The 17,727-nt window shown below is 36.7% G+C and overlaps 1 long non-coding RNA gene across 1 annotated transcript; it reads right to left on the bottom strand.

Annotated features, from left to right (window-relative positions):
• Positions 1-2,769: 2,769 nt before the first annotated feature.
• On the bottom strand, positions 2,770-7,394 carry LOC128795064 (uncharacterized). The gene is made up of 3 exons (XR_008433380.1): positions 7,180-7,394; positions 4,531-4,736; positions 2,770-4,308 (listed from the first exon to the last, which is right to left on the bottom strand). It is a non-coding gene; the product is annotated as an uncharacterized LOC128795064 (long non-coding RNA).
• Between the last annotated feature and the right edge of the window lie 10,333 nt (positions 7,395-17,727).

Here is a 17,727-nt window from a genome sequence, read left to right as displayed (position 1 = left end):
GCAGTATTACATCTCCAGAATGAATTGTCCTGAATTTTATTCACACACTAGAATGAAAGAAAGACAAGATTAAAAACCTGAATTGAACAGGCTGGAAATGTACAGTTTAGTCTTCTAGGAGTATAATTTTCAGGTACATCATGAGAGGCAATCATGGCTGTCTAACCAGGTAAGTTAAAACTGGAAACTGTTTTTCAAGTTTTTGTTGAATTGGTAACAAAAGAAACCAGTTATTCACCTTGCAGTAATGAAATTTTAGGGTATGTAATGATATTTGACCTGTTCTGATATGCTTGAAGCGTTTATGTGTCCTTTGGGTAGGAAGTGGTATCTTTGACTTCTACACCTAATTATGAAATACATCCCAAAAAGTCAGCCAAGAAGATGTTATTTCTGGTTCCAGTACATGAAATATATGTTTGACAATTTTAAACTGTATATGTAAAGAAACATGTAACTTATTACCGCCTCTGGGTATGAGCAGATTTATGCACTAAAAGTTTCACACAGGTTTTGCTAGGCTGTTCCTATACTGTTCATGCAAAATGTGTATTTCTAATGACAGCTTCTAGCATACAGTCTTTTAAAATAGTCCTGCATTTCAGGAGTTAAATAATCACTTTTCTCCAGTATTTACATATTTACATGTACAAAAAATTGCAAGTCTATGATTTTGTATGTACTTGTACCTATACATGATTTTCAGTAAATATGAAATGCATAAATATGCTATCAATATATTTCAATTAAATATTTATACAAATACTACTATTATAATTTTTCCTCAATAAAAATTTCTGTATGTTATCAAAAGTTTAAAAGTAACCAACAGCTTCTTTCTGTGTCATTTGTTGGTTCTTTAGGGGATGAAGATAACAATGGCAAAGCTCAGGAACCTTTTTGCTGGAACTATGCTAAAATCCAGTTCCTTTTATTGGCAAAGCGAATTTTTCAGTGAAACTGTAACACTTTGTGATGCCCTTTCTTTGGCTTGTCCTGCAGCTGTACCAGGAACATTCCTGCAGAAGCTGAAGTCTGTTCTAAAATTTCTTCATCATGTGAACAAAAATTATTTTAAATTTGATTTACATGTTGTAGAGCTGATATTAATGAATATCAGGCATGTTGGACAGCAACAAGAACTGCAAAGCCAAGAAAATGTGTCAGCTCTGCAAAGTCACCCTTGGAACCTGATTGGCAGACACAGCTCCATGTGAATAAAATCTTTAATATTTCAGGACTCATCTCCTGAGTTTCTTAGACTTTATAGATAAGTAGACATGGGTCCTAATATTGAAATCAATCTGTATAAATTGAAATCAGTCTGTGAAAGGTACAAAGAACTAAAGAGAAAATATGGAAAGCAGATAATTGAGATAGATGGATCTTTTATAAGAGGGAGGCTTTTTATCATTTCCAGAATTTTTAGTAATTTCTTAGGTCTTTGTCCTAGCATATAACTTGCAGGCTTTAGATAGGCTAATTTTTTTCCCTCTGATAACTTATAGATGTTAGCATTCAATTTTCTGATTTTCTGATGTATTTTGTCAGGAAATTAAGTAGCTGTTTCACACCTCTCCAAAAATCAATAGCTATAAAAGCTCTTCTGATAGAATGACTACTCAGAATTGCCTCTGCCCCTGAAATAGAGTCTATTCATCACACAGCAGTTTTGAGACATTTTTGGTTTGGTTGCAAATTTTGAGGCTCTCTGGATCTATTTTTGCTTTTAAGCGAGTGCTCCTTGCTGTTTTAGCAGCCATTATCAGTTGCTTGCTCTCTATCCTTTTTCTTTTCATTCATGTAATTTTCTGCCCACATTTTAGATTCAGTGTTGCTAACAACAGTAACATAAGTATGAATTGTCAATTGCAGAAAGTCTCCCTTCAATCTTAAATTCACTGAGTAGGCAGGATTACTTATCTTGCATTTCATTCCAAGGATGTACTTTTTTTTTTTGTCAGTCCATTGTTTCTGAAACACACAATCAATTAGTATTGATTTCTGATGTGCTGTATCCCACGTGCATTGAGGTGATACAAAAAACTTCATGCTATACTTCTTGTTATGCATTTTGTATCATCCAGTCCTAATGCACAGAACAGTTCCTTTCAGATTAATATAATTCATTTGTCCAAAGGTGATGGACATGGTGGTCTTGATGCCATTTCAATTACATGATATACATCTATTATTTTCTCCATATAATCTAAAACCTGGAAGGATGGAATGAGTGTTGATTATCACATGTTATTAATGGTAGCCAAAATTTTAAAGACTGTTTTATGAAATGTGCAAAGGTTTATAGCATGATTTCAGTGAGAGATGATTGCAATATTTTATAAGATAATGCAAAAATTTTTATTAGTGATGGGTCTCACTCTTTTCTGATTCTTGCTTGATACTGAAAATGTTTAATGTCTGTGTGAGAAACAAAGTAAATACAACAAACATGGTCTATCAGTAGTTTACATTTGTTACACAGGCTGCAAAAATAAAGCTTGCTTACATCTGGACACTGTGTTTGTGATCGTTTATTCAAGATTTCCATAGATATCTCACTCCTAACAACAAATATCAGCAAGTCTGTAAGATGGAAAGAACTTCCCAAAATTAAATTTTAGATTTTATTTGGAAAGGTGACACTATATGAATCAGCTGCTTTGCAGAAATGAGTCTTGTTCTTTCATCCAGATGTTTTGTCATAACATTTATTGTGTTTTCAAACAAACATGTGAAATTTCTAGAAATGCAAATTAGGCTTAACAATTTAGTGTTCTAAGATATTCTCTTAGCAACACAACACAGCTGCTGATTTTAATTCTGATCACAAATTACACAGAAAAACTGAGTCATATTAGGCTATTTTCTCTTCATACCTCTGTTTTTTCTCATGTTTCACACAGTTTCTTCTTCAACAAGAAACAAATCTGTGTGAAAAGGGAGAAATAGTGGTGTTTCATAGGAGAGTGTATTTGCTTATTTCAGACACACAAATTTGATACTGAGAAATGAATACTTCTTTTAGGGAAGCTGGAAAAAAATTCTCGAGGCAGCCCAAACTTTCCTAAAAGGTAAACTTCTGAAAGTGTGACAGCTGCTATTAATTAACAGTTCAAAGTTCATGTTCTCATCAGCTCATGTCTTAAGGTACAACAGCATCCTTTCTAAAGCACTTGACAATTGCAAATCCATACCATTTCTCTGCAAAGTACCAACCTCCCCTTTGCATCCCTCCGTTAAGTTTTTTATCACAATAGAGATGAAGGATTTAATTTTCAATGCTTTGCACTTCTTTCAAGCACATTACCCTTATTCTCCCTCCTTTACCCTTGCAGATACTTAGGCCCTTCTGCGCTGGCAGAGATGCAAATAACCATCCCAACACCAAGTTTTTTACCCTGTGTATATTATCATCTAAACAGTCCTTCATACTTGGAGACTACATGTTTTGAACACCTCTGGAAATGCTCACTATATTTTGTCATCTCCTTTCTATAAAGTTCACTGTCACCAGGATGTCTATCAGTATGACAACAGCTAGGAGCAAGGGAACTGATACCCTCCCTGTCAGATGGATCACTGTCGTATGATTATGTCCTTGGGCTCCCCATCCATCAGTCATATCTCCATGTTGTTACCTTAGGATGTAATTATGTGCAACTATTTTTCATGTAACAAAGCTGATGTACAAACACATGCCAACAGCAACATCCAGGGAAAGCATAAAGCCAAGTGACACCTTTATGCTATATATTTTTCAGGCAAGGATCATCTCTCTGTTCTGGGTTTGTGTAGTGTCTTGTAAAACATTACTTCTATTCCTAACTGCAGCTTTTAGTTTTGCTGCACTGCAAGAAATGTTGGTAGCAAAATCTTTTCAATGAGATCCAATTCATTGGACTGGAGTAATGTCAATCCAGTTTGCATTATTTGGATGGCCATTAAAATCATTTGAGATAAAAGCAATGGGCATTAGCTCATGGAGAATTGCATGCCTTCCAAACTTTATCAGCTCAAAGGCTTTCCAGCAGCAAATAGTGTGAACTGGCAAGATTACTAAAAACCTTCCTGTTTGCTGCAGTTCTCAGAATTGTACAATAATAGAGAGGGATTTAGTGACCACAGAGAAATGCAGTCAAAAGAAATGTGGTGGGTAAATATGAGTGGGAAAGCAGGTGAACCCAAGCCTGAATAGAGCATGAGTTTAACCCAAAATGTCCTAGTATCTTCAGGGAGCTGGGAGCACCTCCAGGAGGTCTGTCTTTGTCCAGATGCAGTAAGAAATGAAGCACTTCTTTCCAGACGCTGAGGCAAAATAAAAATGGACAGCAGATGAGTCATTTTTTTCCTCCAGCTTTGTGATGGACTGTTTCAGTCTCACATTACAAAGATGAAAGAACAGAGCAGTACGATGCTCTTAGCGGGATCGTAACAGCCACACAGACCCTCATCTTCTTGCTCTCCAGGGGCCTGCTACCTTTTGTGCTCTTTCATAGATGGTTAGCACTAAAACCACTAAAACATTACCATCTCCAATTGAGTGAGAAGCAAGGGCCATATCACAGTAGTTCTTTGCTTCTGAATCAGTGGTCAATCCATCCCAGGAAGACAAAAATACAGAATAAATATTGTTGTTATTCCACATAACCTTGTAGTAGTATTGTTTCAATCTGTTGGCTGCACGGTCTGTGAGACAGTGCACTGGTTAACGTTGTAAATGCTTCTTTTAAAACCTGTGAAGTTGGAACAGATATTATTTTAATGAAAGCATAGATGTGGAGGCTACAACAAAATCCACAGGAAGATTCTAAATCCTCCAACACTTCGGATTTTTCATCAGCCTGGATTTAAATTGACCCTAATAATGTGTATACTTAGTGCTTACAATCACATGTATAAGGTCCATAAAAAATACAATTTACCAGCTGTGCAAGTATTTTTCTAATGACTCAGACTCTCTACTTTTTTTGTTATTGTATAAAAATGTGATGCTTTTAAACTAAGCAGCATAAATTACATTGTTCCTTCTCTGCTGCCATATAATGTAACCTTTCCCTATGGTTATACATTTTAAAAGGGAGGTATAGAAAGTTCTGTGTATCCAGTGCACCTCCTGGAGTTCAGCTTTCAGGCCCTTTCTCCAATCATTTACTTCCTAATCCTCAAAGATATAAAATCCTCCTGTTAGCTGTTTATGTCATGGGAGGCATGGGACACCCTTGCTTTCAGGTGACTTTCTCTGCTTGAAAGGATATCTTCATTCTTAAGCACTTCATTACTATGGCAAAAAAAAACCAAAAAAACAAAAAAACAAAAAAACAAAAAAACAAAAAAAGTGTTGCTGTCACAGAACATACCTTTTGCAGATTGTTGCCATAAAATATGTTACCTTCCATGGTAATGTATGTAAGTCTCCTATGAGACCAAACCTGATCAAAAAATAGCTGTATCTGAGTCTCTCTACAGGGAAGAATACAGATGAATGAAAAATTTGCTTGCAAGCATGGAAGGTAGCAATTTTGTTTTCTCACTATCAAGAGCCTCACTGAGATAAATAGGATTAGGACGTGACTGAGCCCTGCATGTAGTAATTCTGGGCAGAACTAAGTCAAGAATCTTGCACTACAAAATCATTAAACATTAGCTTTTTTCACGTTTTGGCACAAAGATTGCACCATGCCATCAATCATTAAAAAGTATGTGCAAAATAGAGCTAATTTCTCGGTTAAAAGTAAACCTTTGCATGACATGTTTTTTACAAGGGCAATGTTACAATGTTTTTTTGATTTATGCTAGCACAATAAATCAAAACATTGAACTGGAAGATTTATGGTTTGGCTTTCTGTGTAGGACACATATGACCCAAGACTTACTGAGTGTCCCAGTCCTGGAAAACTGCCCATTTAAGGCTACTTTGGTGCAAGTGAATCATTTTGCAGAAGGGCTGTAGGACCTTATTTTACGTTCACTTAAATGTATGGCTTAAACACCATCAGGAGATTTGGCTGTGGTTTAACAGGTATCCAATACACAGAACACAGTCCTAAGGGCTAATTATTGCCAACGCAATGTGTATCTCAAGAGGCACTTTAATGAAAACTTGCATTTCTAATGCAATTTCTAATATATTGTGCTATAACAGCCCATGTTCCAGTATGATTCAACTTTTCCTGAGATTCAGTTTGTTGTGTACATTTGTCCCTCTTTCAGGAGGTTAGAAGAAACTAACAAAATTGCAGCTGTTTGAAGTGAAATATGAAAAAATGAATGTAGCTTCTTATATTAAAAAAATAAGTGTAGGTTTTGATTTTCAATGAAGTATTACAAAAATACTAATAAGTGATGCAAAAATGTAAGTATATAAACATGATACAAAAATGTAGGTATATAAACATAATTTTGAAACTAAGAACAAACAGAAAATAAACTAGACACATTTATATTCTGTTCATTTATTTTTAAAATATTTTCCTTTATTCTATAAAATTATATTTGTAAAAGGTTCTTTACTTAGATTTAGCAATGCAAAAGCATTTATATTTTTTTAATTGCTTGCACTTTTATTTAACATAACTACCATGTACATGCTTGGAAACCTAGCTTTCAATAGCAACAAAGTATGTACATAATTACTAATGGGGCCTTCAATCATTCCCCCTCTCATGTTCCACTGTTTTCCCATATTCCAGCACAGTTATGTGCCCTTTAAGCTATTTTTATCAAGTGTGACAACTTTGAACTTGTTCCAAGACCATATTGCCTTAGATGTGACCTTCTGGTGTGGAAGTTAAATGTTCTCTGAAAATCTTGCATATAACATGTACTTCTCTATATTTACTCTAAATGTAATATCTTCAAAGAATACCAAAAAGTCAGTGAAACATGAACTTTTTCTATAACAGCCCTAGAGCCTGATCCTTTATACATGACTTCAGTAGGATTTACACATGTGTAAGGGCTGTGGACCATGTGTGCAAATATGGACACATGTTGTATCATATTAAGGTTCAATAATAAGGCTGGCCAGGAAACAAGGATTCTGTTTCGTGAAAGATTCTGAGGTTTTGGCATTTGGTTTCATTCTGATGCAGGGTGAAATCAAGACTTTTCAGCATATTTTGAAAGCAAGGCAGTCTGCAAAGGAGACAGATGATAGACATGTAACCGGGGCTATACCTGTCGTGGTGAATCCTCATGTCAGACACTGCTTCAAATCTGAGAGGAGTGATTCAAACTTGGATGTGCCCTGGGCAAGATGAATTTCATTGTTACCACATTATTTGTTGTCCATAAACAAGTGAAGCCCTTCCTCCTCATTTTAAGTGAAATTCCATTCTAAGGTTGCGGTAAGCAGCCCCGGTCCTCTCTCAGCAGGACAGGCAGCGCTGCTGGTCAAGTGTTTCATCTGCAGAACCATCATCTGACAGAGAGCTGTACTGTATGGCAGGGGCCCCATGAGGTCACAAGGCAGGTGACAGGCCATGGTACTCTCAGGACTCTCCAGATCTGTGCCCAGTGGTGTTCCCTGAGACACCGCAATCTACTCAGCAAGCACTCACGAAGCAGAGTTTGGGGACCAATGATATAAGCAAAAGGGCAGGGTGTGGTGGTTTTATATCTCAGATTTTTATAATGTGACGAAAGAATTCCTGTCACTGGAGTTGTTTGTGTGTTATAGATATAAAATATTTGCCTAAGATGTATGTTTCTGAAGTATCAGCTTTTCTTTGGGTTTACAAGGAATTGGGTATCCAATGGAGTAAATGCTCAGTTAGATGAATGGATTTTGGTCAGTAAAGAAATGCTGAATGAGTATGAACCCAATCAGCTCTGTTCTATTTCATTGGTCTCAAATGAAATTAAACATTATTTAATTTGTTTCTTAAAAAATGGCAATGTTGCTAAAAAGACTTTGACATACATATGCATTTGATCTATATCTGTATCATATAATCAACAAGTGATTTGTGTACCTTGAGCCTTTTGCGTCCTACAAATATTGTCTTAGCAATGTGCTTTGTTCTGCAATAATGTGATAGACAACGATAGTAAAGCAAATCTCACACAAATTACATTTCCATTTGGATTATACCATAAAAATTAACTTTTTCAGATTTGATGTTAAGCTCTAGCAAGCATTAGATAATAACTTAACTGAATATATATTTGAATATTGATTTCATACAATAAAACCCCAAAAGAAATCCCCAAAAGCTTGAGAGAAATTCTTATGGACAAATGGAATATAGCTTTGCCTGTGGGTTGAAAAAGATCTGGAAATATTAGTGGATGCCTATTTTGTTCAACTTTTACAGTGCTTGCTTTACTGTTTGCAAGCACTGAACTGTGAAACAGTAGGAAACAGTTAAAAACCAGTAAAGACAAAATTCTAGGAGAGGAAATAGAAATTGACAGATTATTTTAAATTTGAATACTGAGAAAATTGATGAACAGGAAAAATATCTAAATTTTCTCTGAGTTTATTTCCAAGACAATTGTCCAAATCTAGTCTCTCTATTTGAAAAAACTCAGAGACTATATTTAAAACTTTAAAAAAATGTTTGCTTTCTTCATGATTTGTTGTTGGCATGACCCTAGACAAGTATCTGGTACATTTTGCCTAAGGGTCAAAATAATACTTCCACTCTGAATGTTAAATACTATCCAGCAATCTGTCCTAGATCTTGACATAAGAACTGGCCAAGTAGACATTTATTCTGTTCTTTTTTATTAAAACAATATTCCAAAGAGTTACTTTCCACAAAAAAAAAAAAAAAAAAAAAAAAAAAAAAAAAAAAAAAAAAAAAGCGCAGGGAATGACCAGATGATGGTTAAGTTTTAACATTTATGTGGTAGCACCAAAGAGGCATGACCTAGTCCCCAGTCAAGCAGAGGCAATTGAACAGATGATATGAGGTGTAAATGCTGAAGATCTGCTTCAGTGTGCCTGGTAAATATTATAAGCAAGGATTATTCCCTCTCTGTAGATGTAGAAGCAAATCAGAAAGATCATAACTGATTTTGACCAGGAGTCGGTGTTAGAGACAAGATTAGAATTCAAGAGTCGATTGCTGTGGAGTTCAGTTCAATATCCAGTGCCAAGTCATTCCTGAGAACCCCATTGCTACAGGCATCAGGTTTTGGCCCTCTGAACTGAGCCCCTCCATTACCAGCTGTAGGTACTTGCTCACATGGTTATGCCACAACAGGCCACAGTCAAAGTAAGGAGCGAATGCTTTTCACAGAAATTCTCAGATTGAGCTCTTTTACCAAGGATATATTTTAGCATTATGTTTTCCCACTATCTGTGTATTCAAATGAGGTGGATCAGCAAGACGTCCTGTAATAGTGCCCCTCTAGTCATCTATCGGATCCCCTCCAAATGAACCTTTGGTTGCCTTCTGTTCAAGAGCTCAGCTGGGAATGGCTGTGTGAGGGAGTTGAGTGTCCTGTCATTGTGGGGAAGAAAACAGTGGCACTAATGCAGGCTCATATCAGTAAAACTGTAGAAATACTAACAAACAAATCCATGAGTGGACTTCATGGATGGTAAAATCATTTGTCTGAAAGGCACAAGTGAATCAAAGTTCATGTCCTTTTGGTCCAATAGGACAGTGAGCAGCAGAGATCTCACAGTCGTATTAAAATAGAGTAAACAGAGTGGTTTAAGGCTCTTTCTTTTTAAGGAGCTAGAGGACCCAAATTTGTCTTTGCTTTGACCTCAGTGTGTAGAGGCAAATGCCAACCAGAAGAGGGAGCACATGTCAGCTGGAAGTATTTTCCCAGAGCTCTACCGATTCAACTCATTACTATGCTGACAAATACAGCCATGTTGGCAAAATAATAAAGATAAATCCAGGCTTGCTTTCTGGAAGAGGCCAAAGCTGATCAGAAAGGAACTGATATGTATATATGCCATTGAATTGCCCTAGCATAAGTATTTCCATGTTTAAGAGTGGCTGGATTTGAGACAGAAATGTGTCACTCTTGAGCTTTCATAGTCAGCTCATGAGATCAACAGCAGGCTCCTTGCTGTGCCTCTCCCACTTACAGTTCACATAGAGATCACTTATGTATGTAGTACGAGTCATTTCTTGCTGTAAAGAGGCCATGACCACTAATTGCTTTCCTCTTTTACTCTCTTCCTCTTTTTGCCCTCTTTTGGTTTTCTTTTTCCTTATTTCTGCTGCTGCTCTTTCCTTCAGTTATGGTTCTACCCTCATTTCCCTAGGCACTGGCTTGCAAAGCAGAGGGGAAGCTGTGGAGGTCTGGCTGCCTGCAGCACCCCTGAGGCTCTTGGGTCGCTCACCCTGCGTGCAGAGCAAGCACCGAGTGACTCCAGCCATAGCCAGCTGCAGCTGGGTCTGTTGGCAGGAGTGCTTGGCTTGGGGAGCAGTAAGGCTTCCCTGCCACAGGACTTTTACTGCCATCTTTTCTGCTGCCTCTGACACTGGACCACAACTCTAAATAGTTGTCTTGGCATCAAGGCTGCGCAGCCGCGATCATAGGGTGACTCAGAGGGGTTGCATGTGGGTAACTGGGAAGCAATGATTCATCCAAGAGGGACTTGCCATTCTTCCTTAAGTTTGACACTCATGTGAGATTTTTTTCCTCCTTTTACAGATTTTTCACCCTACGCTCATTTTTTTGTAGTTCCCTCTCTCCACCACCCATTGGCTTCTCAAGCTCTTTCTCTGTCCCCACTGACTCTTATTTTCAGTCTTCTCTGTCACATTCTTTACCCTCCACTCCCTATTTTCTATTGTTCTTTTTATTCTTGTTGTCCCCCCCTTTTCCTTCTTCCTTGTTCTTGTCTCTGCCTCTTTGTTCATAATCCCATCTCCAAAGTGACATCTCACATCTTCATCCTACCAGAAAATAGTCTTGTTTGCAAGCCTACATCTATTTTTCTTTCTTCTGCTGGATATGCCACTTAAAACATCTTTGCTTCCTTGAAGGGCTCTGATTAAGATTGCAAATATTTTTCTTTAAATGGTTAGAATGAAACAAGGATTTGAGGAATATTGACTCAACAATTTATTTTCTCTTAAATATATTTGCTTCTCCTCAAATACTAATTGAAGTATGCTATAGCATAATAAAGTCTTCACAACAATCAATTAACATATAGACAATAAATTTAGAATAATTAAAAATTAAATTCCAAAGCTTATTTGAAATTACAATTTTCCTGATCATATATGTGAGTTACATGGCTGTACATAGAAACTAAGATACTAGGTATAGGTATTCATTATTGTATTTTTTTAAATCTGTCCTATAGTGTGACTTTTTGCAAATTATTAAAAATAGATAATTTTGGGGTTGTTTTTTTTTTTTTTTTTATTCATTACTGTACCAAAACTAGAAAGCTGTTTCCTTTCTCTGTTATTAAGACCAACAGAAGAGGTATAAGTGACAGTTTTATTTACTTACTATAATGGGACAAGAGATCATTAGGCTTTACATAGTATGGACTAACTAATATTATTCTTTCCAGCCTTTTCTTTCTTTTTGAGACACTTGATCTTTTGAGCGCTTGATCTTTTTAAGCAATGCTAGGTCAAGTCAGTTATCTAAGGAATAGTTTGCTAGAGAAAACAAAAAGGCAATGGTGTCTGACAGTCTTCAAATGCACTTTGTACCTTGTTGTTTTAGTGTCAGCTATTGACAGATCTAGTTGGGGAAATTTCTGGTCCTATCAGCAACAACAATTGAATCTTCCATAGCACTTTTCACATCAGAGCACATTACAAATAGCATTATCATCCCTCTGTTGATAGCACAGGAGGTTGGGGTAGGGATAACTGACAGGTTATAGGTAAAGGAAAGGTTTGACTGGAAGAAATAATTTTCCAGTAGAAAACAAATACAATGTTAAGTCTTTCAGTGACATTTCTCCACCACCAAAATAATCTTACATGAAGAAATTTTCAAATCTTGCTGAATTGCCCAATCTAAGATCTGACTTTAGATATAGTTGCAAAAATAGTGAAGTTAGGATAACTTTTAGTGACATTGTTCTGGCTTAGTCAGGTATTTTCTTTCTTTTTCTTTCTTTTTTTTATTTTTTTTTTCTTTTTTTTTTTTCTTTTTTTTTTTCTTTTTCTTTTCCAAAGTACAAGTTCAGTCTCTGGTCTCTGAGGAAACATTCCTTCTCTACCACACAAGTGGTAAATAAAATCTACAAATAAATTCTATTTCCCCAAATGTATAGGATACAAAAAAATGTATTCATTAGTGTGAGATATAAAAATGTAGACTCACACTTCTGAAATCTACGGCTGTTCCTTTCACACTTGTGCCAAAGACAAACAAACATAATTCTCCCTGGCAGCTGGACGACATTCCAAACAGCCACCACATTAATTCACTCACCTCCATCAGCCTCCGCCTGCAACCTGCACAGCTTGCTGCCAGGAAGCCTGGCAATAAATTCCAACTCTAAATACCAAACAAGGTAGAAAATGCCATATAATGCATTATTCCAAAGAACAAAAATGGGCTTGCATGATAGGGATAGTGAGTAAGGGGCTCTTCCACTGCCTTTTGGAGTTCTCCTTATTGCCCTTTTGGAGACTGGCTGCCACAGAAAATGTGGATTGCACTGACAGTTGAATTCTGGATTTTTTACTCGAAATTTGAGTCATTTTTTTATAACAATCAATAGCTAGATGTTTGATTAAAACGAAAATTTTGTATGTTGATGATGTGCAAACTAATGTTAACACCTGATGTGATAATGAGGGATCAAGCCTGGAATTGTTGTGTATTCTGGAACTGCTTCTGGAGAAGGTTGTTGTGGACACTGTGCTGCAGCTCTGCAACATCTCTTAGTGAAGCTTTTTATTTTCTCTCCAACAAACTAGATATGAAAAGGCAGGTAAGTACCAAATTATAACACCATCTATGGCTATAGATTATGTATATATATATATATATATATATATATATATATATATATATATAAGTTTTGGTTTGGGTTTTTTGTACCATGTATGTACACAAAACCTTTCCACTTTTCTCTTGGTCTTTAAGTTCTTTTTCCTTTCATTTCAAGAAAAAGCCCAAGAACTAAAAGTAAGTCTGTTCTTGGAGGAAACAGAATGCACCTTTCTCACCTAACAGCAGCTGCAAACAAAATGGCCACTATCTCAGGAAACAGATAATTTCTCATCAAGTTAAAGGTAGACTATGCAATAAAGGCATCACAAATTCAAAAGTGTTCAAACGTGGGCTAGTTCTGTCACTTTTTTTCTGTTCACCTTTTTCAGAAAAGCTGTATATTCTGAAATGAGATTTACACAGTATGTTAATTTTGTTTTCCCTGAAATAATTTTCAGGAGTTCAACCTAAAAGAACACCCAGCAAACTAAGTTTTCCAGCTGCTTGGGTTCTTATGAGTATGAAGATCTGAGAGGGAAAACTCAACAGAGCAGCTGTCAAAAAAGATTATTGCTGGTTTGGCTTAAGATTGCACTCAGCACACAAGTTAGCCATTCTGTTCATTCCAGCCAAAAGTAAGTGGAATAAAATAAAAGTAAAGGACTAAAATCATTCGCAGAAATGTAACAGGCATTTGAACTCTCAGAAAAGTTTTACTCTGTGTTTTGAGCAAAGTTGATGACAATAATTACATGCAAACTGCTTCCACCCATGTTAGTTTTCTAACTTTGTGTTAGTTCACTGCATCTAGGGATGGTAAAAAGCTCCCTCTGTTTGATTAGTCTTCTATCTTGACTTTATCTTTTTAGAGTTTTGCAAAGCTGATAAAAATACAAAAGTTCACACAGAACAATTTATTTGGATTTCAGCCAAAGCTTTGATAAAATGAGCTTCTGTATCAGCAAAAGTAGTTCATTTTTGAACAACAGGGTAAGTAGTTCTTGAATAGGTATTTTACACCTTAGAGAAGCATTACTTAGGAAAACCTTATACCCTGTAGATCTATGCACTTTTCATGCATTCTTTGAGTGAGCACTTACTCCTCAGTACAACTGTGATGTATTTTCAGTGCTTCTTTTTGCAGAGGTAGAGAGGTCATTCAGATGATCTTGACTTTTCTTGTTTTTGAAGTTGCACTAGGATCTCTACCTGTAGGCTGTTTACTATGTTGAGTGGCTGTCATTTCTGTACAATTAGAGCTACTGTGAGCTTTCTAATACAAATTGAATTCAACCCTGTTTACTCCTCCTGCCCAATTCTATTTGCACTATATTTTCTGCCACGGGGTCCTTGCCTGAGACGGAGTTTTTTCTGTAGATTACAAACTGTGCAAATGTCTCCCTTAATTTTTTTCCAGCATATTTGAATTATTTTCCTGCATAATTTTGATTTAGTGCCCTCTCCACAAGGACTGATGCTTTCCAGTTACATGCTTTTCTTCTTTATTATTTTATTCATCTCAGAATAATTTAACATTGTTCTGTGGACTTCCTAAAATAGCAGCATAGTGTAAGGAACTATAGGGTCAACAGGTCTTGCTATAATGGCTTCCTAGACAGGGACTAAGTGCTTCAGTCCTTTCACATTTAAAACTACTGTTGACCTCGACAAAGCATAAGGAGATAGTTGGATTTAACTGTCTTCACCTCAAAAAGGACATGTACTGAGCAAAGAGACATGGAGACAAAATTGGCTAGAAGTATACCTTAATCTGCACTTGCAAGTCTTCCAGTGCTTCAGGTTTTTTCATACCAGCTGCTGAGCTTTAAGTGGCTTTGCTTTCAGGGTTTTTTTCTAAGTTAATTTTTCTTTACAGAAATGACACCATTGTGCTGTATTTTTGCTCTACCTTCTTAGTGGAGATTTACAATCCAAATTCCACAACAAGAACTGCTTTGGACTGGGGGGATGGTGGTGCTCAGTTTTGAAAAGTCTCAAGATTTTATCTTGAGTTTCAATATTTGCTTCTTCCTTTATAACTGCCATTCTTGGACGTGAATGAACCCATGACCGTTTTAAGCTGCTTTTTCTTTGTGTGTGTTTCTACTCCTCACATTTGTAACATCTGAAAATATAAATTTGATAAAAGATTAGAAGTTTAAAAATTACATCTTATTTTTTCTGGAATTTAAGATTTTTAAGCCAATCTCATTTCTGACACCTCTAGGATGCCAGTTTTAGGGTTAACAAAACTATATGCTTCAACATGATTTGAAACCAAGGGACTTAACAGAGCCTTAAAGAACATCTGACAAAAAAGACACAAAAGGGGAAAAAAAGAAAGCATCACACACGCACACACAAAACTGAAAGAGACACTTTTGAAAAATGTGTTTATAATTCAGTTAGTCTTTAACAGGGATGAAATGAAGATCCTTATTTTTCATTTTCAATTACTTTCCTATCATATTTGCTAAATTTACAGGTCAGATTTTTTTTTTTTTCAGCTGGCAACCTGCAGCTTCCACACAAGATTTGAAAGTAAAAAAATATTCATTCTGCCTCATAGGTCACTGCTGGTAATAAAGATACCACAATAGGAAATTAGCTGACAATTTGGTTGATGATGTACAAAACAGAATAGAAGCCAGCTTGCCCTCCCAGAGCTCCTTGGCTCTACAGAGCTAACAATAGCAAAAACAGGCTTTTGGTCAGAAAAGTAAGCAGCTCTAATTCCAGGGTAGGCAAGGAGCAGCTGTGTTGAGTAAGAGCGTGTTCTTTAACGCTGCTGCCCGTAACTCTGCTTTAAGCTGCCGGTGCTCAGCACTGCGGCAACTGTACCACCAGCCACCAGGGCAGGGAAAGGAAAAAACAGAGATACCAGGTTTTGGGTGGTAAGGTCCTTCAAACTGAAATGCCAGCAGAGACAAGATGTGCTCTGTTCAGCTGGAATTAGTCATTGGAGTAAACAGGACTCAGCTCTCCTGAGCGGCTGCGTGACAGCTGGGATTGTCTCCTTCATGAACAAGAGCTGGTGTTTTTCTTTCTTCCTGTACCTAATAAAGAAATTGAAGTCACTTTAAGAAAGTGTCCTTACACCCAGGTTGTTTTTTTTTCCTTATATGATCTTTACATAGAACTTCATCTGTATCAAAGAATCTTCAGAGATATTAAAATGGTTGTGACTCTGTCTCTCATTCCTTCCCAGAGATGAGGGACAACAAGGCATAAACCAGGACTACAAGTTTAAGTTTGTTCACAGTCTGTTCCTTGGGTAGAGCAACTACGTGCATGAGCAGCTTATAACCCCTTAGAAGGTTAAAATCTTGCCTGTGGCAAGGATTACTTTAGTGAAAATGCATTAATAACATGGGTTTGTCTGCAATGATATAGTCATGTGTCTGACTCAATATTATTACCAAGAATAATTAACTCGGCAACGGGGAAAACACACGTGTACACAAATGAGATGCTGATGTTCATGAGATAATTTTCATTTATCATGAACTGTCTCACCTGCCTTCTGTTCTGTATATCACCTAGGCCTCTGAGACTAATGTGAAACAGCTTGAAACATTAAGAACCAAACAACCAAAAATGTATATTTCCAGATAAAGGTTTCCTTTCCTCTTCAGAGGGTAGAAGAAGCATAGGTCTTGGATGAAGTGGTATTTAGTGTTGCATCTGGGATAGATTCAATGGGGAACAGTGAAAGAGAGGAGAGCACTAGAGAGAGCAGCCTGCAAAATTTTGGCATTATAAAACATGGAGCAGCTATTTTCAGGTTATTTCAGAGGATTCTTGTACCACAAAGAGTTTTCTATTAATATGTCTAATACAACTCATGCAATATCAGAAGCCTGATTTAGTGAAAGTACATTCAGAATAAAATAACATTTAACATTCAGACACAGGGCTTCAGTACTATATTGCTACACCCAGCCTTTTCAAACGCATTGCATTTGTAAACCCTGTAAAAAAATCACAGATGTCTGTCATTGAAAGAAATTAACTTTATCCAGTTTGTTTCTTCCTACAAAAGTAGACAACCATATCATTCCTTTTGGGCATTTGCCAAATCCTTTGGGATAATTGGATAGAGATGCCGTGGAGTTGTGAACAGTTGTAGTTCTGCTGTTGACCTACAGTAGCTCTGTTTTTTTGGTATTTTTTTCCTGGTGTGAACCTTCCTTGAGGAATTCCTACTCTGTGGATTTTATCTTCTCCTTTCTGGTAGGATTCTGGGTACCATTCCACACTGCGTTGTCTTGGAGTTCAATGGAGCCGTCTGAAGTGACATTACTGGCTGCAGAAGGATCCCTGGAGGGACTGACACACGGATTGCCCTCAAATATCTGCTGAAGCAGCAGGAGACATTCTTGTTGTAACAGGCAAGAAGACACAGTGGTGTGGTGCAGCGCTTCGTATCAAACAAGCTGGAAAAAAGGAATCCCTCTCTTCTTCCAGCAGAGGAAAGGGAAACCTTGCTTCACTTCTGAAAATACTTCTGGAAGCAAATAAAAATGCCAGCTCTAGTAACATCATTTACAGAGCTACAGCCCTGAGTCAGATAATATTCCTTTGATGTCAAACGACAACATTGGGAATTTTCCTTCAGTAAGGCTACAGAATTTGGCCTATTTAAAATCACTAGATTATCCTTCCATTTGAAATCAGCTTTTCCAAGACAAATCGGTCTTCTACATTTATTCTAATGCATAGAGGAAATTAGATTAATTCATTAATCTCTAGGTTGCACTGTTGTAAAACTTTGGTTTTTTAAATTCCATGACTCAACTATTAGGGCATTGTTTTGATATAATTTTTGCAAACATTCTG

The sequence above is a fragment of the Vidua chalybeata genome, chromosome 1, assembly GCF_026979565.1.
Source record: "Vidua chalybeata isolate OUT-0048 chromosome 1, bVidCha1 merged haplotype, whole genome shotgun sequence".
NCBI lineage: Eukaryota > Metazoa > Chordata > Aves > Passeriformes > Viduidae > Vidua > Vidua chalybeata.
The sequence above is the reverse complement of the archived record's forward strand: the minus strand, read 5'-3'. Positions and strand labels throughout refer to the sequence as shown.